A 26,455-nucleotide genomic window follows, 5' to 3' on the forward strand; every position below is an offset into this window, starting at 1 on the left:
TGGGGTGCTATTCCCTGAGATGAGAAAAATCAGGAAGAGAACAGATGTAGAGGGGCAGGCTGAATCATAACCAATAAGCAAGTGGATAGGAAGACTTACTTATTTTATTGCATTTGAGATAAAAGGAAATCAAATACAGAGCACTGTGCACCAAGAACGATTGGCACTATAAACAGACTCAATTCAATTTTGACATAGATCAGTCTTTTATGATCAATAAAATTTAACTTTCTGAGCTTACTCATTATTTGCACAATAAATTTAGGGGAAAATATGGTAATAAATGTCAAGAACACTGACAAATATTGATACTTTATTTAATAATTTTACGATGGAAAGGTTAAAAACAAATCATAGATGTAAAAATGCACACAGTGATGTATCCCTCAACAAATTAAAGGAGCAAAATATTGACATCACCTGAAAAAATCCATCAAGGTAGTAAAATAAATCATAATATACCTATAAACAGCCTATTATTCAACCATGAAACCTGGTTTTCTTGAAGAATCTTTCAAAATGTGAGTCTTTTAGTTTTTCCTTGGCTGCCATAATTAATCACACCAAAACATCAGCTTGAAACAGCAAACGCACATTATCTTGCCCAGTTTCTCAGGATGGGGAATCTGGGAGTGGTTTATCTAGTTGTTCTGGCTCCAGGAGCCTAATGAGATTTTCCTTGAGCTGTTGGCCTGGGGTTGTTGTCTTCCAAAGGTTTGTCTGGGGCTGGGAAAGTTCATTTCCAGGCTCCTGCATGTGGTTATTGGAAGACCTTCTGGCTGCTGGTTGGAGGCCTTGGTTTCTCCCCAGGTGGTCCCTGTCATACGGATCCTCACAGCACGACACCTTGCTTCCCCAGAGTGAACAATGAGAGGGAGAGAATCCATACGGAAGCCACAGACATTGCTAATCTAATCTTGGAAGTGACATCTGCCATTTCTGTCAAATGCCATTGATCACTTAGACCAATCCTGATACCATGAGGGAGGAGACTAAGATGGATGTCAGGAGGCAGGGATCATCCAAGGACATCTATGGCAGGTAGGGCATTGCTGAAGATGAAACAACTGAGTGAAATAAAGGGCATACAAAGTTACTTTCTTCAAAAATTCAGAGAAAGAAGACAATGTAAAACAATGATAAAATAGGAAAAAAAAACCAGAATATTAACTGAATATGTACTCAGAATATTAACTGTGTTCATCTCTGTTGTATGGCTATGATTTTTTTTTATTTTCCTCTTTTTAGTCTGTGATATTTTGCAACAATTTTGGCTTAACATTTATTTGACTCTTTACAGTCTTCACAAATGTGAAAGAAGCTCAGAAAACACATGGAGCTTTTAATATTAATTATTTCTGCATTTGGTGTGAAGATGTTCAATAAAACTCAAGTCCTTGCCTAAAAAACACTGAAGTAGTGTACTAATTTAATACAATCAGTTAAGCCAAGGATCAAGAGATTATAGTTTGATTTCCTTTTGAGCTGTTCCATATGTTCCCCCAGCATAAGCATTTTGTAGGAATTTAAGTATCATAACTAAGCTTCTGGTGGATGGCCCTTAAGTTATTTTGGTTTTTCAATTTTCTCGCTTTATAAAAGGGCGCTTTGTGCCTAGGCTCAATATGCTCGAAGGTAACTTTCTAACTCTAAAATTCATCAATTTTCATCAGATATTTACTAAATGCTTAATAAGTATTTAAAGCATAGTGCTTTCTTAGTCAACTGTACAACAGCCCAAGATTCATGAAGGATTGGACGGTGTTTTTGGAAAGAAAAGTTGGTGCAAATGTTTATTTTTTACTTGCACCATGAAATCTAGGCCCTGCCCCAACACACCAGAGGTTGGCATCTGGAGATGTAAAAAGTTGTAGAGAAGTTTTCTGCAGCATTTACAGCCTGCTACCTAGAGGGGACCATATTTGCATTTCATTTAGTCCTGAGCAGTGTCTGTAGATACCCCAACCAAAGACCTTCCTGGGGTTTTAATGTTTACTGGTATTTCCTTCTGCAGGATGTCCGCCCTGCTTGTCTTCCCGCATGAGAGAGTGCAGATGTTCCTGAAAACATCTTTGCATGGATTTACTTGGAGCAAGATGCTGAGAGAAGGGGCAGAGCTCGAGGGGAGTTGTCAGGGCAGAGAGAGGAAGGCAGCTGGGCAGGGCTTTGCAGGCTACTGAAACGTGATCTGTTCTCTAGGAAACAACTTCACTTTTGTCTTTTGAGAAGGGATTCTTGCTGTTCCAGAGGCCAGGAAAGTTCTGGTATTCTTTCAATTTTTCAAAATCCAAAAGTCCCCATGATGGTGACATTCTTAGATAATGTGTTTGTTCTCAAGAAGTATCACCAGAGCATTTCTTAGTGTCTGAGACCTGGATGTACAGAAAGTTGGTCCGTGGAAAAAGGAAGAAATGATTTAACTCCAAGCAAGTAAGAGGACTGAGTAATTATAAAGTCTTATCTAAAGAACTTGATAACCCCTTCTCAAAATGCTACCTGTGTGAGAAAACTACTGCCACTGGGAAGAGATTTGCACCTCCAGGCTGTAGGGGACTATGGGTACACATAAAATAGTTAAATGTTTAATAATTTGTGGTGTACCCTTGAGTTTCTGGGTACTTCCTGGAAGATGGATAGTACTGAGTTGGGCCTTAGAAATCTGAGGACTTACAAGAGAGGAAGAAATGCCTTGAAGATCGTGCTGTTAAAAGACTAAGTTAGGGACTGGGGATATAGCTCAGTTGATAGAGTGCTTGCCTCTTGTGCACAAGGCTCTGGGGTTCAATCCCCAGCACCACCACCACCACAAAAAAACAAACTAAGTCAAAAGTCAAATTTAGTGCAGTGTAAGCTATGATAGTGGATGCATCCTGAAAGAGAGGATATGTGTACTCAAAATTTCATTTAAAGTGATGCACAAAAAGTAATTCAGACTCTAGTTTGTGGACTAATATAAGCCTATTTGAGTGGAAGCCTAGAGGGCTTTTATGTCTGGATTTGTACTGAATCAGACCAACTCAACGTGCCAAGGAATGCAGAAACTTCTTGGCCATGCTCAAGTCATGAGGCCAATGTAAAGATTAGTCTGAGACGAAAAAGAACTTCACAGAGCTCACTTTCCCCCATACCTCCCCAAATGCTGACAACCTGCCCCAGAGTTTAAATTAGATGAGAGCTTAAATTAGATGAATGAATAATGAGCACACGTAGAAGAAGATGGAGAGGTGGCTAACTCAGAAGTTTAACTTTCAAGCTCTGGATCTTCAAGTTTAACCACAAACCTCTGGCTTTGTCCAACCAAATCATTAAATATATAAACGCAGATGAGTTATAAAAGAAAGAGCCTGCATATGGGTGGGCGACTCTATCAATGTCTTTGATATTATGCTATCTTTTTTCTCTTCTTTTTATTTGGGGGTGGGAGACCAGGGATTAAAATCAGGGGGACTTAACCACTGAGCCACTTCCTAGTCCTTTTTAAAATTTTATTTAGAGACAGGGTCTCCCTAAGTTACTTAGGGCCCTGCTAAGTTGCTGAGGCTGGCTTAGAACTCGAAATCCTCCTGCCTCAGCCTCCCAAGCCATTGGGATTACAGGCATGTGCTGCCATGCCCAGCAAGTGCTACCTTTTTTTTTTTTGAAATGATTAAGTACTCTCTTATCATTGTCATCTTCATCATGGTGAAGAAGGCAGATTCTCTGAGATGGGAAAAGAAATTTGTAAGCTCATAGAAGACAAGGCATGTGTTCATCATGATGAGGAAGAATGGAAAGAGAGAAAGGAGTTTTCTCCCACTCACTACCCTTGCACTATGTGTAAAAGAAGAAATAATCCATATTTATTGAATGTTTGCAACATATTATGCTATAGCAGTAACTTGTGGGCATTATCTCACATCAACTTTACAACAATTCAGTGAAGTAGGTATCATTTTGCTAATGAAAAAGTTAGAGGTCAGATATATTAGTGATTTGCCAAAAATAACTGTGAGTTGTGGCCTCCCATCTTTGAAACATGTCTTTGTACACCAAACCCCATTCTCTTTACTCTTCCCAGGCTTCTTTCCTGAGCAGTACTGGAAGAAATGGCCCATGCACCACGGTTGAAATGGAATCCGCTACTCGGCTGTTCTTGGAAAGATCAAATTTGCTTTTACCAGAGGATCTTGCTTTTTCCCTTTGTATTCTAATCAGTTACTACCTCTCCTCCCGAGAAAGGGCTTTCCTGGCCTCCCCTCTGAAAATATGACTTTTGTTGCTCACAGTTCCCTCACTGGCCTTAATTTTCTCCGTAGCATTTATTTCAACACAACACTCCATATCTACCTTCCTGTGCATGCTTTGTGGTGGCAGGAACTTTGTGTGTTTTGTTTACTCTTCCCTGCATTTCAGGGATGACTTGGTGGCCAGCATTTAAAGGATAATCTATAAATACTTATTGGATTCAGTTTGATACTGTGTTACTATGAATATTTTACTTAATCTGAAGTAGAAGGAAAAAAATCACACTCAGCCTCAACTCTCTCTTTTAACATCTCCCTTTGCCTAATGCCCTTGGCTGTCCATGTGTACCTGAAATAATCAAGCCTGAGCTGACCATCACCGTGTCTATTGCTAACTTTCATCATTGGCGTTGGGTGGAGATGGTAGTAGCACAGATGGCCACATTTACTCTCCTAAAATGGGGCATTAGTGCTTGGAGGCGTCTGCTTAGCTGAGAAGGGTTATATCCCAAACTCTTCTCTTTTCATCGTGGGGCAGCCCTACGATTTGTTCTCAGAATGGACAACAGTTGTATGGTTCATTTCAGGGATGACTTTTGAAGTAGTAAGTAAGTTTTCCACAATATTTCCTTTTTCTTTTTCTCAGAGAGTAGAAATGAGCTCCTATCATGGTGGATACTGTTGGTGGAAGGAAGCTGGATCTCTGAATCACTAGGTGGAAGAAAATCATATGCTATCTCTAGGTGAAACACCAGTATGTTAAATAAATAGAAAATCAATGACTGGGGCTGGGGTTGTATTGGGGCTCAGTGGTAGAGCACTTGCCTAGCTTGTGTGAGGCACTGGGTTCGATTCTTTGCACTACATATAAACAAATGAATAAAATAAAAGTCTATCAGCGCCTAAAAAATTTTTTAAAAATATTGGGTCAAGCCTTTATAATTTGGGGATTTGTTTGTTTTCATATATGTGTCATCTATTTTATTACAACAGCCTAGGAAAATTGTAGAAGAGGATTTGGTGGAAATTTTGAAATAGTTGTGCAGTCTATGAATGAGAAGAAACTTCAGAGATACTTCTTATTTTTCCAGTTTTCAACTTCTAGATTTAAAGTACTCTTTTGAAAATAACTCTTTAAATGAGAATCACTACTATTTTGCCTTTTAGATGTAGAAACAGGTCCCTGGTTAGTGACTGAAAAGAGCCAAGTAAGAGGAGTTTGTGAATAAAGACTTTTAAAGGTAGTGGGGAATTTCTAATCAGGTCAAACCAACTCTTATCTGCCTGTCTTTGTGTCTTGTGCTTCAGGGGATTAAGAACCTACAACTGCCTTTCCCTGAAAGGCAACTGAGATTTTCAGGACTCAGCTGTTTGGGTTCCTGTGGAATTGCTTGTCAGATTCAGTGACAATTGGTTTCGCTGCAATGGCTGTATTAACACTTGAAAAGAAGTAGATTACTTCTTCTTTATCTTCATGCTTGTCTCTCAGTGATTTCTTGCTTATCTTTTTGCAGATTGAGTAGGTCCATTATAAAATTTAGTTTGGTGGATTCCCTGTGTTAAGATGTGAGGGACTTTTTATAGGATATGAGTTTTATTCTTGTCTCCTGATCAAGGAGTGGACACAGAAATATTTACCCTCCAGTTCTGCTGCTTCTCTGTACTATCCTCCACCACAAGGATTAAATGTCATTACTTCCCTGGCTTTAGAAGCAGCCAGTGTAGGCCAGACAGCTTAATCACACTAACCTAGATAGAGGGGCAAGTACAATGTCGTCTCTCCAAATTACACAAAGTATGCTTAAAGTCACTGATTAAATAATTAAAGGAAGGAAGGAGGCAAGCTGGATAGAGAAGGAATGAAACAGAAGTCCATGTGTTTCATTTTGTCAGTAATTAAACTCATCTTTCATGATTATTACTTTGATATGTAGAAGATATATCATAATTGTTTTCCTAAGCAATATGAACTGAAGAGATAAGGTATTTAAAAATTAGTTGATATAAAAATTTTATGTATATATTTGTATTGTGTAAATACACGTATATGTATATATGCACATATTCACACATGATGTACATATAAACATATATATTATATGTGTGTGTGTGTATTGTATATACCTTGATGTATTTTTCAAACTGAAGAGACCTATAGCACTTACACAGCAAAACCCACACACACTGGAAACCCTCCCATGCTCCTTTTTACTCACAAAATTAATTGCTATTATGATTTCTAACAGCACCACTTAGTTCTGCCTTGTTTTAGAATTTTTATGAATGGAATTAAAGAGTAGATACTTTTTTTGTGTCCGACATCTTTTCCTAAGTGCTTTGTTGGTAAGAGTTACCCTATCATTGCATCTACTTGTAGGCCATTCATTCTTGCTACAGTATAAAAATTCCATTGAATAAATATGCCACAGTTTATTTCTATGCTCTACCTTTGACAGATATCTGCACAATAACCAGTTGGTTTGGAGCTATGCACACAATACAATGATGCATATTCTGGTTAAGTCTTGTGGCAAACAAGTGTTTTTGTTGAATATATACATATGCATACTAGAAAGAATTAATCAATACTGTCAAAAGTTTTCCAATATGGTTTACCAGGTGTGTAGGAGTTGAGTTGCTTTATATCTTTGCCAACAATTGGAAAATTTTTGTCTTCATTGTTTTGATTGGACTGGAGTTATATTATATTATGATTTAATTTGCATTTCCTTGTTGACTAATGAATTTGAGAATACAGAAATATGTATCTTGACCAGGTGGATACCATCCTTTATAAAGTCACTATTCAGCCCTTTTACCCTTTTCTCTATGAAAAGTTCTTTATAGGCTGTAGATAACAGTCCTTTGATATATATATAATATATATATATATACACACATATATATAATCCTATATGAATACACACACATATACACACATTATCTTTTACTACTTTGTGGGTTGGCCTTTTTGTTCTTTAATATTGAAGTTTGATGCACATATACTTTAATTTTAATTAGACACAGCTTTAAGGCAAGAATGATACTAGACTAAGTGTTAAAGGGAAGTGACGTGGTACCATGAATGGAAGAGGACTGGGATTCCCAGCACTGTAGAGCTGCCTTTCAAGCTTCTTGAAGCCACTTTTCTTTTTCCTCTTTCTACTCATTACACTGGGAAATCAAGTTACCCCCAGAGTGTCATAGGAATAACAGGAGTAACCTTTTAAAAATTGTATTACCACCAAAGAATTCCCATGTGAATATTTGAACCATGAAAAAAGCTTAGTAAAGATGGTTAGAAAAGTCAAGACACTGTAGTTTTTACTGAAAAGTTGACACTAGCCACAGACTCCTTCAAACTATTTTCTTCTGAAAATAATAAATTGAAAAATCAGTTTCCAGTTTCCAGTAACACTGGGAAGATGTCAATTAAGTTTAATATTTTAAATTGTAAATTTGCCTGTAAGAATCTCCTAGGACCCTGGAGTTGTATGATCCTATAATGGTGATATTTTTATTTTTTAAAAGTCAGGATATGAGACGGTATTATTTTAACATATAGAATTCAATGCTTAGAATTAAATCCAGCATAAGATCTATGTTGGAAAAAACAAACAAAGCATATTACACAGCTCTCTGATTAATAACATGAATGAAGAACACATTACTCCGAAAAAAATGGAATTTACTATGTGAAATCTTATATATAAGGCATATTTTAAAATCTTGGCTCTAGAGTGATTTGGTGAAATGATTATATTCCTCATAACACAAAATAAATTCTTGTCATATTATTAAACATTTTTACAACCTCAAAATGCTCTTTTATAGTAGACCAGTTAGAAGAGCTAGAAGTTAGGATTAAAGCTAACTGTATTGTGGTCTGGTGAGGGTTGAAGCAGAGGGCAAAGTTCTAGAAGGTTTTCCTTCAGCCTGAATATAAAAGATCATTCAGCTGCTTGATACATCCAGTGACCTTCAAGTTCATCATCCAGGTGTGCACGGCCTACTGTCTTTCCTGGGGAAGGGTCCAGTTATCTAAACACTATTTGAACCTTTTTTGTATTTCCATTGTAGTTAATTACATAAAAATGGTTATAGGCAATGTCCCATTACAACTACAAAAATATCATGGGAAATATTAGAAAAATTATATCTGAGAATCATATAAAAATAATAGAATAAAATATTTTTCTGTCCTACTTTCAAGAATTTATTTAGGAACTAATAAGTATGTATTTTGGGAATTCACAATCCCCTCAAAGGTAGAATGGTTCCACTCCTCTTAAGGCCTTTATTCCTATCATGTTGTATATGTGTAATTTATAATGGTTTAAGTGAATGTCAACTTTAACTTTTCAAATGTAAGATATGAGTTTAACAGATATTGTCTCTTATGATGCTACATGTCCAATTACTCAGAACTTGGAAAAATGACTCATTTAATACTAAATTCTCCTCTCTAGAAATGTTCTGTTTTCTGATATAAAAAGTGAACAAATAATTAAAAAGTTTTAAAGGTCAAATCTCCCTCTAGGAATGTGTAAGGAGATAATTTCCTGGCAGCCTAAACAATATTCTTATGGGTTAAATTTTCTCCAAATATGATCTGTTTTATTTTGAAATATAAATATTTTTAAAGCATAAATTGCTAGCAACTGGAAAATTGGTTTTAAGCACATGTGATATACGATTTCACAAATGTTTAGGATCACGGTGTTATTTCCATGACTATGAGATTTCATAAACACATTCTATAGCAACTATTCTTTGTGGTTCACTGTGTTTCTGCACAACTGAGGTGCTTAATTAAACACAAAAGTCCTTTCTACCCATTATTGTAGATGCTTTGCTTTCTTGTATTCTTACTCAACATTTTATACACAGATCTGTGCAAAATGTAAAATTTCCCCTTGGGTTATATATATATATATATATATATATATATATATATATATACACACACAATAAATGCATATGTAGCTAGCAGTGTTTGATGCCAAATACCCTTCACACAGGTCTATCATGGAAGCTGATATTACATGTAAAACCAGTTCTCTTTTATCTCTTGCATTCAGAACTCTTGCTGCTCAAACTACTGAATCAATAGAATTTTCACTGCCTATTCTGCCTGGTGCAATATTAATTCTGTTTACTTATCCTTAACATACAGTAGAATTAAAACTATAGAGGAAACCTCTTTTTCTTATTAGGCTGCTGGAAAAAAAAAACTCATATTCTGTGATATCTGTTTCTAATTTGTCTTTGGGGAAAGGAATGCCAAATAGTTGCCTTGTTTCTCCCTTTAGACATTCAGAACCTCACCAAACTGCAGTCAACCCAGGATGCACACCCCGGCATGGGATTTTCCCCCCTCCTCAGGATCATAGTCAATAAATTTGATTAGTTTGTAAAGCATTCCAAGCCACCAGCCCACAAAGCAGGTTGAGCCAATGCCTTCACTCAGTCTTGTTCCTTTAGACCACCAGGGCTCTAGTTTGTATTTTTAAACCTGGGTTAAATTGTGGCATAACCACAAACCATTGTATGCTATTAACAGTGGGGTTCCAATGAATGACTGACAAACAAAATCTTAGCACACGAAGCCTGCTCCTTGCGATGGTAAACACATGTTATTAATGAAACGTTTCTAACAGGACCAGGCAGTTTGAAGTCTGTCTTGACTGACAAGACTGTATTTTGCTTTATGCGCTAAACAAACAAAACATTTAAAAATAGTTTATTAGAAGAATATGTTTTGGTGAATTGTGAAGGCATAATTTGCAGATCTGGATTCTGAACTGAAAATCCCCTCGTCCTGGATTATAGTGTAATATCTCTCCAGGGTTCAAAGGCAGCATGTAATTCCTTTATCTTCCTTAAGAAGATCGGCATGGTGTTAAATTCAACCCCTGGTCCAGACTCAAAGAGAGTGATCTTGGTGCAAAAACGACTCATCACTAGTATCATACGGGACACACAGCAGGTGAATGTCTGTTTTATGTGCAGTTCTGAGGCTCAGAGTTCCTGAGAGAATGGCTGTTGTTCGGTAGGATGCTAAATAAAGATCAGATGTGATTCATCCCCAGCTTCCTCTAAGTTCATGAGGTAGGTGAGTGAAGACTTTGTTCACGGCCTGTTTGATGTTTTCATTTATCAGTAACACTGGCTACTTAGTATGTAGGTATCCATGAAAATAGACAGGGAGTCTTTTGTGCAAATTTCTCCAAACTCCTGTTTAACATAAAGGGATAGAAAACCCCAAACCAAATAAAACAACACTGGCATTGCATTTTAGATGTCTTTGAAACATTCCAATGTTTTGGACCACCAAACTCGAACCCATGGTGGTTGCATTTAGTTTTGATCAAATTGGGCAACGCTGCCTCAAGCTGGTTTGCATTTTTTTCTCTTTAAATTTACCCCAATCCCGTTAGAGTAACCGGAGAATTACGGAAGCCCAACGTCCCATTAATCTGTTCTGTAGAGTTCTTTTGAAAAGAGCACTGAACAGTGAGGAGGTGAGGGAGTAATGCCACTACCATCCAAACAGTTCCAAACATCAAATGTTTTCAGAAGTGGATCATCACTGTTTCCACCAACTTCAAAGTGACCAATCAAAGGTAAAACCTTTATGCAAACCACATAACCATGATGCAAACAATTCTTTTCCTTGAATTCACTGGATGACTTTTGCTCCGCTGAATTGACAAGTTAATGTGATAGGTATGGTCTAGCAGTAAGTTGAACAAGGACTCTCTCAAGCAGTTCAGCTTTCTGTTGCTGTGACCAAACTATGTGACCAGAACAACTTCCAGAGGAAAAGTTTATTTGGGCTCATGGTTTGAGAGGTTCAGTCCATGGTGGGCTTACTCCACTGCTACGGGCCCAAGATGAGGTGGAATATCATGGCACAAGGGGCTGGTAGAGGAAATCTACTCAGCTCATGGAAACCAGGAAGCACAGGGAGAGTAGGAAGAGCCAGGGACAAAATATGTCATCCCCAAGACACACCCAGTGACCCACTTCGTCCATTCACACACCACCTGCCTACAGTTCCTAGCCAGTAATCCACTTGAATCATTAATCAATCAAATATATCAATCCACAGATTAGGTTGTGATTCTCATAATCTAATCATCTCATCTCCTGCATGAACACAGGAACATTTGGGGGACAATTCACATCCAAACCACAACAAAGGGCAATATTGGCGGGAAAGGTGTACCATCTGCATGCAGGACAAGTGCATGGGTGAATAAGTCCAGCCACCTCCACTCCCTTCATCCCACTCTCTGTGTCCTATCTCATCTCTGCTCCACATACACCTTACTCCCAGCCAGCAACATTATCTTTTTTCCTGCTTCCCACTTGCCCAAGAGCATCTCATATGTGGGCTCCTCCTACTCGCTCCCTGGTCCTTCGTGTTCTGCTTTCTGTGCAGGGGTCAGTCAGGAGCACAGGGTTCCTGGTACTCTGGCTTTGTGGCCTAGGGTTTTCTTCCTGCTCCCTGGTGGCCCATCACACCTGTGACCTGCAGTGCACACTACCATAACATACCTTGTCTTCTCCCTCTACCTAACACATTCCTTTCTCTGAAGCTCCTACTAATGGACTTGATAATCTAACAGTGCTCTGCCACCCAAAGTGATGATAATTAACTCAAGCCCTCTTGTGTGCATTCACAATGGGATGCTTGGAGAGACCACACCTTGAAAAATATGAATGTATCATAATTGGCTCACTGTGAAGATGCTATTAGGGAGCAAAGGAAGGCTTCCAGTGTCCCCTGGAATCCTATCTTATGGTGGAATAGGTGCCCCAGTTATTCACCATGTGCTGCCTGGAGTCCCTAGAACCTTCCCCACCTGGATGCTTGCTGTTTAGAGACTTTACCTTAAGTCTATTTACTCACACTCTCCTTTCTCAGGTAAAATTAATCAAAAAAGAAATAATTTTTGAAATTAGCTTAAGCAGGCTTGATTTATATTTATTTGATTTAATGAGTTGGTAGAGAAAAATGGATACCTCTAATATATGCACTATGATAGAGAATTAAAGGATTCTATAGCTGATAGGGAACTAAGAGAAATAAACTACCTCCAGATTTAAATGATTAATAATAAGAAAAAGACTACAACCCAAGACTCTGTTCCACATACATCTTACTCCCATCCAACAACATTATCTTTTTTAATTCACAGTACTTACATACCATACCACTTGCTGTGAAATTTATATTACTACATTAATGAAACTATATTACTTATAAGATATTTCATGTAAAATTGCATATGTTACTGGTTACCGGTAACTTCTTTAAATAGTGCGTTAATGTCAAATATGTACACACACCCATGTATACACACACATATGCAAGAAGACTAGGGGTTCAGAGATTTAGCTTTAAAAATACTTCCAATTTGTCCTTTTGAATTTGGTATCCTTACAGATTTCAGAATAAAACAAAGCTATTATGTCATCCCTTCAGTATTATTAAGCCAGCCACAACAAACATTGACCTCTATTTCTTGCCTTGGCTTTTGAATTGGCAAGGGCTTTGTCATAAAATTAGTGCTTCAAAAATTTACAAGATGAGACAAATGTCTTCCACGCATGGTTCTCAGGCCTTATCTAAAATGATGCTTTAGTTTCATCAACTATTTCATTCATTTAGTGTGTGCTACAGGCAGGGCATTGTGCTGGACACGAGGGAACACACACAGTGGAATAAGACATTTCTGCTTTTGCTATTGAGCATTCAGTCCTACTAACATGCATTCTCTCTCTCTTTTTTTTTTTCAGGGCACACAGATGAACAGCATTTTCTAATCTCCTTTACCATATCCCAACTGGCAGGATGAAAGTGGAAATTCCATGCCTATTTCAGACCTGCCCTAGACATATATTCTATGTATGATTCTTTCTGTTTCTCATCTGCCACAGAAATGGATAGGACTTCATAGACCTAAATTACACCAAGAAAGGAGCCTGCATCCCTGAATGGCTGCGTGGAATAGAGATTCCTTCCACCACCATCAACTTAACAATGGACTCAGACTTCACAAGCAACAAATTCATGGTGTTAAGGCATCAAGGTGCTCTAACTGCTGGTAGAACTGTGAGTCAGCTGTAAGCAATCTTGTTATATAACAAAAGACTTTGAAACTGGCCCCTTAAGGTAAAAAGTACTCCATGATTGAGCAGCTTGGACAGGGCTCAGCCGGAATGGCTTGTCTTTTCTTGTCAAGAAACCAACTAGGGTTTAAGGTCATTTGGTGAGTTGGATGGGAGCTGACTGGTCCCATCTGCCTCTCTTAGGAAGTTGGTGCTGGTTTGTTGAGTCCTGTGTCTCCAGCATGCTAGCCTGGACTTCTTCATGAGAAAAGGCAAATGCCAATTCAGAGGCATTTTAAAAGCCTCTGCTTGGCTCCCATTTGCCAGAGTTCTGTTGCCAAAAGCAAACCACATAGGCCAGCTCTGAGTCAGCATGGGATGGGACCATGGGAGAGCAAGCATATAAAGAGGCGTGGTTCAGTGGGAGCCAGTATCGAACAATGGCTGCACCAACTCTGATGAATGCTTTCCTATATTTGGAGTATTGTTTTATACTTCAGAACTGAATGACTATCTGAAATTGCAGGACCCACGGACCAGTGTGAAGTGTAAGTGTTAAGAGGCTAACTCAGGAACCATTTTCCTTTTGAGCTGCAATAGGAGTGTGAGTAAAATCCAGCTTGAGTCAGCTTCTAAACAAGGATGAAGTTCAAGTTTACAAAGCTTTCTTGCAACCTTGAAGCAGATTATTTATACTTTTTTTTTAAACATTTGACTTTAAAAGAAACATTGATCTGTAATTTCATAAAATGTTGAGTTGAATATTCAGCCAAAGCAAGCTAAAACTGTTTCAATTTTTTTCCTCTAACTAGGTCTGGCGGTAGCATCACGGTGACAGTGTTGTCAATAGAGCACTGTGCTGCAAGACAGGAGTCCCGAGACCCCTTCCCTGCCTGGGTGTTAAGGAACTCTTCACCTTGGACAAATCACTTCAATTTTCTAGGTCAGGAAGAGACTTACAAACTGAAATACATTAATTGTTATTGTCATCTGACTTCGAGGTTGAGGAATCTGAGCACAGGTAAGCCCCTGATTCCCAGGAAAATACTGAGCCAGTAGGCTGGGAATGACCTGCAGGTTCCTTGTCTTCTAAACTGGGTCTTCTCTCTTCTCTGACCATGTCTACTGAAAGCACTCCATTGTCAGTGCCACCCATTGATAAGGATCTGTGATGACAGACGCTGGAACCCGCACAGGTATTTCTAGCATTCAGGTAGGATTAGCTACTGAACCCCACCTGCCACAGCATCTCTGAAGCACAATCGACAAGCAAACAGGATGTAAAGGATAATCCCTTGCAAAGAAGAAAAGATCTCCTTAAACCCTGAACATGCTCAGAGGACCATCACTGGGATTAGTGGATAAAAAGCATTATCCTAAATGATCTCACTAATTTGCAGTATAAAATAAGTGAATGTCTCAAAGTGATGGGAATTAGATTGTACAAAAATAGCTGTGACTTGCTAAAGGAAGGTTGAGAGATAAGAGATTGTGACTTAAAAGGCATTTAGTCCTTTGGCTATTTGGGGGTTTCTAATGTGACATAAAACACAGCATCCATAGGCTCAGGTCAGTCATGATATAGAGAGAGGGACCTGGCACACAGACCTGGGGTTCCCTCGGGCACCTTCCTCCAGAGCAGTTTGTGAAGATGGTCTGCCTTACTGGGGCTTTGGAAAGCCCCAAGTCCCAAGAGGACTTTGGTCATCGTAAGGAGCTCAGCCACATATGGAAAGGACTGTTATCCACACCAGGTACATTTTACACCTACTGCTCTGTTGGGAGAGAAACAGCCATGACCTCCAGTGGTCATCCCCCAGGGTTAGTACTGCTTTGAGTCTCATTCACTGAGTGACCGTCCAGTATGAGTTCCTAGTGGCCTGTTTGTACCACAGCCCTGGGATCCTGAGAAAAATACACTCCGTGAAAATACCCTGCCGTTCCTGGCTTCTGTCTCGCTCCTTTCCACATGTTTTGGGGATCGATGATCTCCCTTAGCAGGCTCAGTATTGCCTCCTCAGGAGTTATTATGACTTTTGACCAAAACAGCTTAGAATTGTACCTTAGTACACTCTGGCCTGGCATTGGCTTCTCCAGAACATGAACTTGAATTCAGAACACGAACTCTTTGGGTTTTGTTTAGCTCCAGAACCTGCTTTTCTCCTGCCAGTTGCTGAGGATCTGAGCAGATAGGCTGAAGACGCCTGTGTTCTGGTCTTAGCTTTATGTTTAGTAGCTGACTGACACTGGGCAGATGTATTTAAGTTGTTCTTCTTGGTGCATTGTAATTGAGTGTAATTGAGGATTCATTGTGACATAGTCGTACTACACAAAACACAATTGGGTTAATTTCATTCCCTAGCCCTTCCCCTTTCTCTTCCCTCCTTCCTCACCCCTGGTCTCCTTCCTCTATTCTACTGGTCTCCCTTCTATTTTCATGAGATCCTCACTTCTCCCCCTTTTCTTCTCTTTAACTTCCCCACATGGGAGAGAACATGCAACCAGTGACTTTCTGGGTCTGGTTTATTTCACTGAACCCAACGTTCTCAAGTCCCTCCATTTTCCTGTAAATGACATAAGTTTATTCTTTATAGCTAAATAAAACTCCATTATGCACATATACCACACTTTCTTCACCTATCTGTCAAGGGACACCTAGGCTATCGTGAACTGCACCACCGTAAACATGGGTGTGCATGTGTTGCTGTAGAATGCCGACTTCAATTCTTTTGGATAAATATCGAAGAGGAGTATACCCGGCTCATCTAGTGCTTCCACGCCTCATCTTTTGAGGAAGCTCCATACTGATTTCCACAGTGTTGGTACTAATTTATAATCCCACCAAGAGTGTATAGGTATTTCTTTCATCTCAGAACCTTGCTGGCATTTATTATTATTTGTATGCTTGATGATTACCATTCTAACTGAAGTGAGATAAAATCTCGGTGTATTTTTGATTTACATTTCTCTGATTGCTACAGATGTTGAACTTTGCTTCATATATTTGTTAGACATTTCTTCTTCCGAGAAGTGACTATTTAGTTCATTCATCCATTTATTGATTGGGTTGTTTGTTTTTCTTCCATTCCATAAGCTCTATCTTCATGCTCTTTGTTTTTCTCCTTTGCTGTGCACAAGCTTTTGAGTTGAAAACTGTCCCTCTTATTAATTCTTGGTTTTATTTCCTGAGCTTTAAGAGTCCTAATGAGGATGTTGTTGCCTGCACCTATATGTTGGAGTGTTGGAATATTTTCCCTAGGGTTTTTTCCAACAGTTGCAAAGTTTCTGTTCTAATTCCTAGGTCTTTGATCCATTTTGAGTTTTTTTTTGTGTGTGTCTGTGTGTGTGTGCATGTGTGTGCATGATGAGAGATAGGAATCTAGTTTCATTTTTCTACATACGGATATCCAGTTTTCCCAGCACCACATATTAAAAAGACTATCTTTTCTCCCATATTTTTATTTTGCACCTTTGTCAAGGATCAGATGACTGTGTGAATTTGCCTCTGTGTCTTTTATTCTACTTTACTCATTGATGTGTCTGTTTTTATGCTGATACCATGTTGTTTTTGAAACTATGGTTCTGTAGTATAATTTAGAATGAGGTATTGTGATTCTTCCAGCATATTTTTTTTTCTCAGAGTTTCTTTGGCTATTCTGGGTCTTTTATTCTTCCATGTGAATTTTAAGACTGCCTTTTCCAATATTATTAAGAATGTCATTCGTATTTTGATGGATATTGCATTGAATCTAGAGATCACATTTAGTAACATGGCCATTATACAAAGCCAATAATAAAATCTATCTCAGAGAGTCGGTATGAGGAGTCAATGAGATATTGCATGTGTGTTAGCTTTCTGTTAAATATAAAAAAATACCTGAGATAATGAACTTATAATGAAAAAAGGCTTATTTTGGCTCATGGTTTTGGAGATTTAGTCTGCATTTGGGTAGACCCATTATTTTTAGGCTTGTGGTGTGTATGTGTGTGGAGGGGAAAATACATCATGGTGGGAACATGTGGTATAGAAAACACCCAGCTCATGCATGGGATGTGAAACAGAGAGGAAGGAAGAGACTAAATTCCACTATTCGTTGCAAGGGCATCCCCCAAAGGACGTAAGGCCTTCCACGATCCCCTACCTATGAAAGGTGTCACAACCTCATCACAGCACCTCAGCCCTGAGAAGTTCTACTTCTTTCTAATAGCACCAAGGTTTAGTGACTAATCCTTTAACACATGGGCCACGGGGGGAAAGTCATCCAAACCATTGCATTATGTGACTTGCTTAGTACAGATACATAAAAGCTGTTTGATAAATTTAAGAAATTAATGAGATCAACAAAATGTACAAAATTTAGCAATTCTATTGCTCATGACTTCATTTACATATGCATCTTTCTTCCAGACTGGGTTGATTATTTTTTAAGGTCAAGGACTATGATTAAAAGGGTTTTCAGATTTCCTTCAGAACGCAGGCAAATGCAGGGTATGTGTAGGGTTTGGCTGAGTTTTTGATTTATTTGAAATCCTCACAGGTTATAAAATGTCTTATTGCTGGAGCTCAGATTGAATCTTTTTACATGATGAAAATGCACAATAAACTACTATTCAGAAAGCAGGAATTGTGAGCCCACTCAATGTGGACTATCATCACACACGTAATCACATGTGCCAGGGCCACATCAGCTGCAAGAACAGGAGTAGGCCACCCGTTGACTCTCAGTGACCAAACACTCTGTGTCGAGGCTTGCCCTGAAACTGGGCACAAGCAATCAGCTTCGGCACTCAAAGACAAGTGCCCAGTTTACCCAAGTAGTCTCCAACATGGTTCCTGTAAAACATTCTGTCCCATCATATTGACTCCTAATTATTTGTTAGACCAGAGAGCAACTGTAAAAACCCCAAAGGCATACCTTTGTCTCTATCAGGTAGTCACTAGAAAACAGCATTCAGGGAAGGGCATTTCTTACCAGTAAGACAGGAGTAGGGAAAGTAGCACCCATCCATCAGCAACAGCAAAAAGCAACCCTGTAGGTGTTCATGGGCAAGGGAAGTTTTTTTTGTTTAAACACAATGTGGTTAATTAACAGATTTTGAAATCTTTTCTTTTGCCAATGAACAATGTCAGACTTGAAATACATTCTATCATTGAGTGTTAAAATTGAAAAGGAAGTATATAAAGTATATTCACACCATTCGATTCTTCATACATGTACTTAGGGTAATAGTGTCCATTTTATTTCACCATCTTTTTTATACTCCTTGCCCCATCCCTTCCTCTCCCTTCCCTTTGCCCTGTCTAGAGTTCATCTAGAATTCCCAAGCTCCTCCTCCCAACCCTACTATGAATTAGATCCTTATATCAGAGAAAATGTTCAGCATTTGGTTTTTGGGGATTGGCTAACTTCACTTAGCATGATATTCTCCAACTCTATCAATTTACTTGCAAATGCCATGATTTTATTCTTTTTTATTGCTGAGTAATATTCCATTGTGTATATATATATATATATCACATTTTCTTTATCCATTCATCTAATGAAGGGCATCTAGGTTGGTTCCACAGTTTAGCTATTGTGAATTGTGCTGCTGTAAACACTGATGTGGCTGTGTCCCTGTAGTGTGCTGTTTTTAAGTCCCACAATCAGAGATAGGAAAAATTGTGCTCTCTATGTGTAACATGAATTGTAATGCATTCTGCTGTCATATATAACAAATTAGAATAAAATTTTTTTTAAAATGTAATAAGCAGACAAATAAAAAATGTAATAGCAAAAAAAAAAGAAAGAAAGAAAGAAAAGAAAAGAAAAAGATGAAAAGGAAGGCCTGACATGGTGGCACATACCTGTAATCTCAGCAGTTCGGGAGGCTGAGGCAGGAGGATCACAAGTTCAAATCCAGGTTTAGCAACTTAGTGAGGCTCTCAGCAACTTAGGGAGACCCTATCTCAAACATAAAATATAAAAAGAGCTGGGGGTGTTGCTTAGTAGCTAGGCAGATTCTAAAGGCAGGAAAAAGTCCCAGGGACATATTCTCAACAATAATCCCATTTTTTACTGGTTTAGAAATTTATACTGGTACTTTTCCTTCATTTGCATTTAGGCATCCAACTGTGTGTGTTTCTTCTAGTCTTTAAACTAAATTAACCTTCATAATCTGTACAGGGTACTTTGCTATACAGTCATTGAAAGTAAAATTAAAACTATTAAGCACAGTCTCAATTTTGTTACTAAAAATTTAGAGGACTTGAATATGTCATTAGCCTCAGAAAATGATACTAATTAGTCTGTATTCTTTGGACTTGAATTTTGCTCATGAAGTTTGAGTAACAACAATGTAAATTCTACAGGAAGAAATAGTTTATTTCTTTTGTGTTTTGTTGCATAGATAAAATGATAGACTGTTTTCAGTCCATATAGGCTTTACTATTACTTAGGAAAAATGAAAAGTGGATTTTTCCTTTGATTTTCTTTATTTTGACTATGTGTTCTGTTATTTCCTTTACATTTGCTTCAGTCATTTTTAAAATTTTATGTCGTGTTTGTTTCGAGGAACACTGTATTTTCTAGAATCAGGTAAAAGACTGAACTTCTTACTGTCAAGGAAAAAAAAAATCAAGTTCTTGTTCCGAGAAACCCATGTTTAGTAGAGACGAAATCCTTGTTTGTTTTGGAGTATCAGGACTCATTACCTGAAGGAAGAGTTTTGCAAACATGGTTCTTTCTGATGTGTTTCATGGGATTGAAAATTTTGATATCATGTCCCGATGATGTTTAATGTCATGAAAAAAGAAACACCTGGTATGCTGGGTTTGATGGGAAGCCACGCCACCAGGTAGAAAATGAATTATATATACCCAGGAGGCTCCCAGTTCACCAATTCTGTGTTTCTCTGTGTGCCATTGTGTGCATCCAAAATCATACATCCTTTACAGGCTACGTAGGATTCTGCATGTAACTTATTTCTGTCCAGTCACGTATTTGTTTCTACCCCAACATTCTCGTTGTAGGATAAAGCTCTAGCTGATGTGGACAAGCCTGGGACCCTCAGTTGTCATTAGTTTAAAGAGCAATGCCATTTAACAGAGTTATACTTCTGGCTTTTTGTTTCACCCCTGCTAATTTCTTTTCCTTATCCCCTCCTCCCTTTGATTGGTAGGAAACATCTATTAATTAACATTTCTTAATAAGGAAGGAAAGTACATTAAAATGCTGTGCATACAGGGATTTCCTCACTTTTCTTTCCTGTCTGAACAGTCTGGTGCACAACAACCCGGGTGTGGCTGATATATATTTTCACAAGGCCTAGGTCTGGACTGTGGGGTACTGAATGGCAAAAACCCACTGACTGCATTTATCAGTCATGTTCTTTAATCTAGTTCCTGCTTAAAGTTGGCTGTTTCTTTTCCATCTGGCTCCTCTTTCACACATCTAGAACCTAGGCAGGGAAAAGGGGCATCATTGATTTGAGCATCCTCAACTCTCAACGATTACTCTAACCCAGATTTTCAAGTTCTCTCTCTGATTTATTTAGCTTAGAATTATTTCAGGAAAATCGAGTGCTCAAATCAATCTCAAATTGACGTGGCCTCAGTCTTCAGTGTTCAGTAAGAATGAAGTGTTTCCTTTTGCTTTCCTGTCATTTCATTAGGAGTCTTTTTTTGGAGCCAAAAAATAGTTCCAGTTTATAATACTCTATGATTGTTAGTCATTAATTTTTTTTAAAAAAAAAATCCCATTTCATTATATAAAATTTCTCAAAAAACTTCCAGGATTAAAACTATATCTTGCCAACATGTGCCTGTGATTAGATTATAAATGACGGCCTGTGTCTGTACTCAGTGAAGCTGATTTTGGACCACCATGGTGTAAGTAATGGCTTGGGAAGTAAATGATCTGGCTTCAGGACACATGGAGCCCTACCTAACACATGAACTTGGACACATCACTTAGCTATTCTGAACATAATGACCTTACCTGGTCCTTCATATTAATAACATCTGTCTTCCCCACCTGATAAGACTGCTGTGAAGGTCACGTGATGTGGATTAATGATGTGGTCACATGCAGGAGTGCTGAGTTGTTTCTGAGAGTGTCCCAGGCAGCACACCAGAGAAGCCCCAGTTTGGGTCACAAGTGGCCTTGTCTGGTTTCAACTATGCCAAGGTTGTTGAAGAGCACAGAGGACTGGCCTCCATGACCGTGGCTGGAATAAGAGAGAGGTCAAATGGACTAAAGTGGTGCAAAAGAAATGCAAATATACAAATATCTGAAGTTGGGGTTCCCTGGGCCCTCTTCACTCTTAGGTTAGACGCTTCCTTGGTGAGTGCATTTATCCTTATAAATTATCACCTACAGGCTTATAATTCCCCAATTTATATTGTTAGCTCACATCACATTTCTGAACTCCCTATTTCTTTCTTCTATTCTCTGTGAGGCATTGACTTTAGAATATTTCAAGGAATGTTTTCAAGGACAGTTTTCCATGTGCAAATCTAACTTTTTATAAGGGTAAGGTGTTAGTTATGGTGTGCTCTTGCACAGGAAGGTGACTCGAGATAGCAATCATGTCCTGTATATTTCAAAAGGCTGGAAGAAAGGGATTTGAATGTTTTCGCCATAAAGAAATGGCAAACGTTTCAGGAGATAGATGTGCTTAACCTGATTTAAACATTACATGATGTCATCACATGGTACCCCATTAATATGCAAAATTTTTGTTTTTATTTATCAGTTTAAAATAAAGTTAATTCAAATAAATTGAAAAACCTAATTATAGATATTTTCCTATTTCATCCCTAGTTTTGAGAAGTTTAGAAAACAGTACCTCCAATTGTTTAAACAAATGCATTACTTATCTATTGTTATGTGACAAATTACCACAAAATTGATTGACTTAAAATAGCAATGCACCATCTCACCATTTGTCCAATGTAGTTCAGAAGCAGATGAAGGGCTCAGGGCCTCTCCTGTCGTTGCCAGCAGGTATGGGCTGGGGCTCCAACCATCTGAAAGCCTGAGGAGAGCTGGCAGATTTGCTTCTAGAAGCTGGCCACTCACATGGATCTTGGTAGGAAGCAATTTCTTGATGGAACTGTTAGCAAGAGTCCTCAGGGACCAATCTTTGGGCCTTTTCCTTGTCTGCTTTCCCCATAGCAAGTGACCTGATCTGGGGAACCACCTGCATCACTTCTGCCACATCCTACTGACCACAAACCCTCTTTGTGACAGTGAGGGTGAATTACAGGACATGGAGATAATTAAGGGCCATCACAGAGGCTGCATACCATTATAAGGCACCTAAGAGTGGCCTTCTTCCCAGATTTACCGTCTCATCAAGTCCTATTGATTTATCTACAAAACCCATCTCACTGCTCCCCATTTCTGTCTTCACTGTCGGGTCTCTAATCAAACCCACCCTAATAGCTTTCTTGGACTACTATTTCTAACTAGTTTCCTAAGTCTATTCTTCCTTTCCTCTGACCCATTCTTCAGAGAGCACACAGAATGATTTTTTGATAACATCCCACATTCTTCTGGAGATTCTCCAGTTCTGCCCCATCAACCTTAGAATAAAACCCATACTTCTTTATGGGCCTTGGGGGACCCTGCTGGTTCTGACCCCCGCCCATCTCTGAGCTCATCTGACTTACCTCCTTATGATGCACACCCCTGCCCCCTCACGCCCAATTCACCAACTAGTATCATGCCCACTCTTTTTTTTTGTTGTTAAGTTTTGACTAATCTTCAGGCATTAGATTAAATTTTAAGGCGATCTTTCCTATTTCTCCCAACTAAATTATAACCCATCCTCTTATTCTCTAGCCCCAGGCTCTAGTTATAATATTATAATTATAATATCTTAATATTAATCACTGGAAATGTTGCTATGTATTTGTTTGATATCTGCCTCAGTGGGACAGACAATGTCTATCCATTGACATGCATAAGACCTATCATTGCAGAGTTATTAAACCATTGCTGAATAAATGAACATTATATCAAAGAAAGTCTTTCTCTTATCAGAGTTTAAACAAAAAATAGGACTGTTTGTTTGTTTCAAAATTTCCCACAAGTTATGAATGACTGTTTATCAAGTAACGAAGAAGGATTGTACTAAAGGAAATAAAATATGGGTCACTGTCCGCCTTGCTATAAACTTAATAGAACGAGATACAAGCAACCAGAAAGATAACAAACACAGAGGGAAACAAACAAAAATTATTTCAAATGAGGCCAACAGAGCACAAGAAGTATGTTGTTATAAGTAAAAATCCCAACACAGAATTGCAATATGGTTCAGCAGTTCAAGTCAAACTGAAAAATAAATGACTTTACATGGGATGTTTGACTTTCAAGGTCATTAATCTACTGACAGTGACAAAAACATAAAGATAAAGCTAACATCTTTGGCAAGTTCATCATTTATCAGCTGTACCCAGAGCTTGATTTATCAAATGTAATCTTTTTATACAAAACAATCTTTTTCATCCCTAACAGCATCAAGCTGAAGCTTATTAGACACAAAAGCTAAAGTGTTCACACATGATCTTCACCCAGCTTCAATTTTTTGAAATCATTTCCATCTTCCATTGTCATTATTTTTTTTATCTCTAGAAACTGTGTTTAGTATCACATAATTTTGACTCATTTTTCAAGATAACCAATAAGAGATTATTTTTTTTCTTCAAAATCCAATTGTCATGTGTCTAAGAACCAGTGGTGTTGAAATATCATTTCCTCTCTTACTGTTCCCTCTCTTCTCCTCATCAACCTGGGGCATTTTAACAAATTTAATTATCATTTTTCAAATCCATCCCTGTGCACGTGGTAACCTCCACAAATATTTCAGAACTCCGGCTGATGAAGGGAGGAAATGAATGGCTTTAAACTTAGCAAGGGCCAGTTATAACTGCTTCATACACATAATCAAAAGACATTTCTCCTTCATTTGCTGAAGTGAGAACTAAGACCTCTTTGAGAATGAGAACGTTCAGTGTTTCCTCTATGATTTCTCTTAGCCGAAAGAAGCAAATTTTTTAAAATTACCTTTCCATGGTCAGTTGAGACCTAACTCCTTGGAGTGAACATATGATTTCTTAGAAGGTGATGAAAGAAACAGTAAAAAGAAAATGAATTTCAGCCCTTGGTCATATAAAACATCTCTGGAAGCTCTCACTACATCTGTGAAGTTGATCTGGCCTAAGGAACAAGTAAATGTTTCCTTAAGTAAAAGGAAATATATTTTTTAAAACCCTATATGCTATTCAAATTCAGTTGCAAATACCTTGTAGCAACAGGTTGGTGATACAAAACAAGTGTTTCATCCATCTTGGAATTATTAATAGAATGAGACCTTAAAAAATAGCAAGAGGGGATTGTTGATAGATTATACTGTTACCATGGTGACATTTTGGGAGCATACTGTTTGCCAGGAACATGGTGTAATTCTGGCTAATTTCAGCTCAAATTAAATGCTGTTGTGACAAAACAGAAATGTCTCTAGGTCACATCAGCATGATTTTCACTGGGAAATTAGATTATCCTTCATTGGAAACATCAGTTACAAGGCATGACCACACAGATTCATAAATCTTTCTGATGTGAGAAATGGAAAATTTGCTCTTGTAATGTAATCATTATTAATAAGTGTTCTACATTCTCGGGATACCACTTCATAATTAGAAAACAACTCAAAGCTTTGCCCTCCTGATTGCTCTTCTAACAAGTCCCTATCAGGGCTCCCATTATTAAATGACCAGGTGTGCAGACCCCATGGAACAAGCAGGGATGCATTCTGGATCATGGTAAAATGGGAGGGCTGAACTTCCGTGTGAGTCCCACCATCTCTCCTGACTTCCTCCAACGGCTATTTCATAATGTAAATTGGGGTAGATTCAGTCAAGTCTTGCTTAACTTGATGTCTGTGTGAATTTGCAAAATGCATTCGGGAGATGGGTTTATTGTGTCTGTGCTGTTGAGTGATGATGCAACTGTCCCCCACTATGTGACATTTGGTGTCTGTGGGCACCTGGGGTCTAACCCTAAAGCACGTGGACCTGATTTCAATAGAAACACAGAACATCCTGGTGTTTGAAAGGAGGTGGAACAAATGTTTCTTTGATTGATATTTTATAGTTATCTTCCACATATGGACTTTTAAAGTTGTTCCTTTGATTTCTCAAATATAGGCTAACCCAGTACTTCCCAATCTTTTTCAAAAGGAGCAGAAAGAAAATGCTAATATTTTGTACAGTACATTGGCATAGGTGAAGGAAGTTTCTTGAGGCAGAAAGTGACCTACTGAAGTCTCCAGGCCCTCTCTACTGCTGGGAGGACTGGGATAGTCCATATCTTGTAGCACATATAACCTGTGGCCCCTGATAGTGCCCTGGCTGAAGGAGTGGACACTCTGATCCTCGCTCTGTGTCTCCCATTGATGCCTGCAGCTCTTCCCTCTGAGTCTAATCTAAACCACCCAATCAGCTTAAATAGCACAGCTTAGAACTGCATCCAATATTAGGATAGTAAAATTATAAATCTGATTAGATATTTACCTTCTAATTCCTACAAACTATAGCTCTAAGTCAAATATTTTAGCATACTATTTCTTTCCTTAAATAACCACAAGAACCAACCAAATAACAACAGAATTACATCTTTTAATTTAGTCTGTTATCCACAATAAACTCAGAATCTTAGGTTAGGTCATAGCCCTATAACAATTTTCTAAGAACCAATAAATATTAGATACATTCTTAAGAGTCTAAATTTGGGAAATATAATAAATTCTCTATAAAAATAAGGCAAACCATCAATTAGACATTTGACCTCAAAATATAATAACTTCAATATGTGAACTTCTGATTTTTTTTTTTTAGTAGAGTGAAATCTATTTGTGATTACAATTCTCTCTTTACTTGCCTGTTTAGGAGGCTTCATATTTCCAAGTATGAAAGGTTCTCTATCCAATTGTATTTTCTATAAAATATGCAGAGCATACTCTCATTCTTCCTCCTTAGCCCCCCAAAGGAATATAAATTATTTTGCACATTTATGTGCACCTGTGTGTGCATATACCATTCATCCACACTTACACTATATCTTTAA

Source organism: Urocitellus parryii, chromosome 10, assembly GCF_045843805.1.
Source record: "Urocitellus parryii isolate mUroPar1 chromosome 10, mUroPar1.hap1, whole genome shotgun sequence".
Lineage (NCBI taxonomy): Eukaryota > Metazoa > Chordata > Mammalia > Rodentia > Sciuridae > Urocitellus > Urocitellus parryii.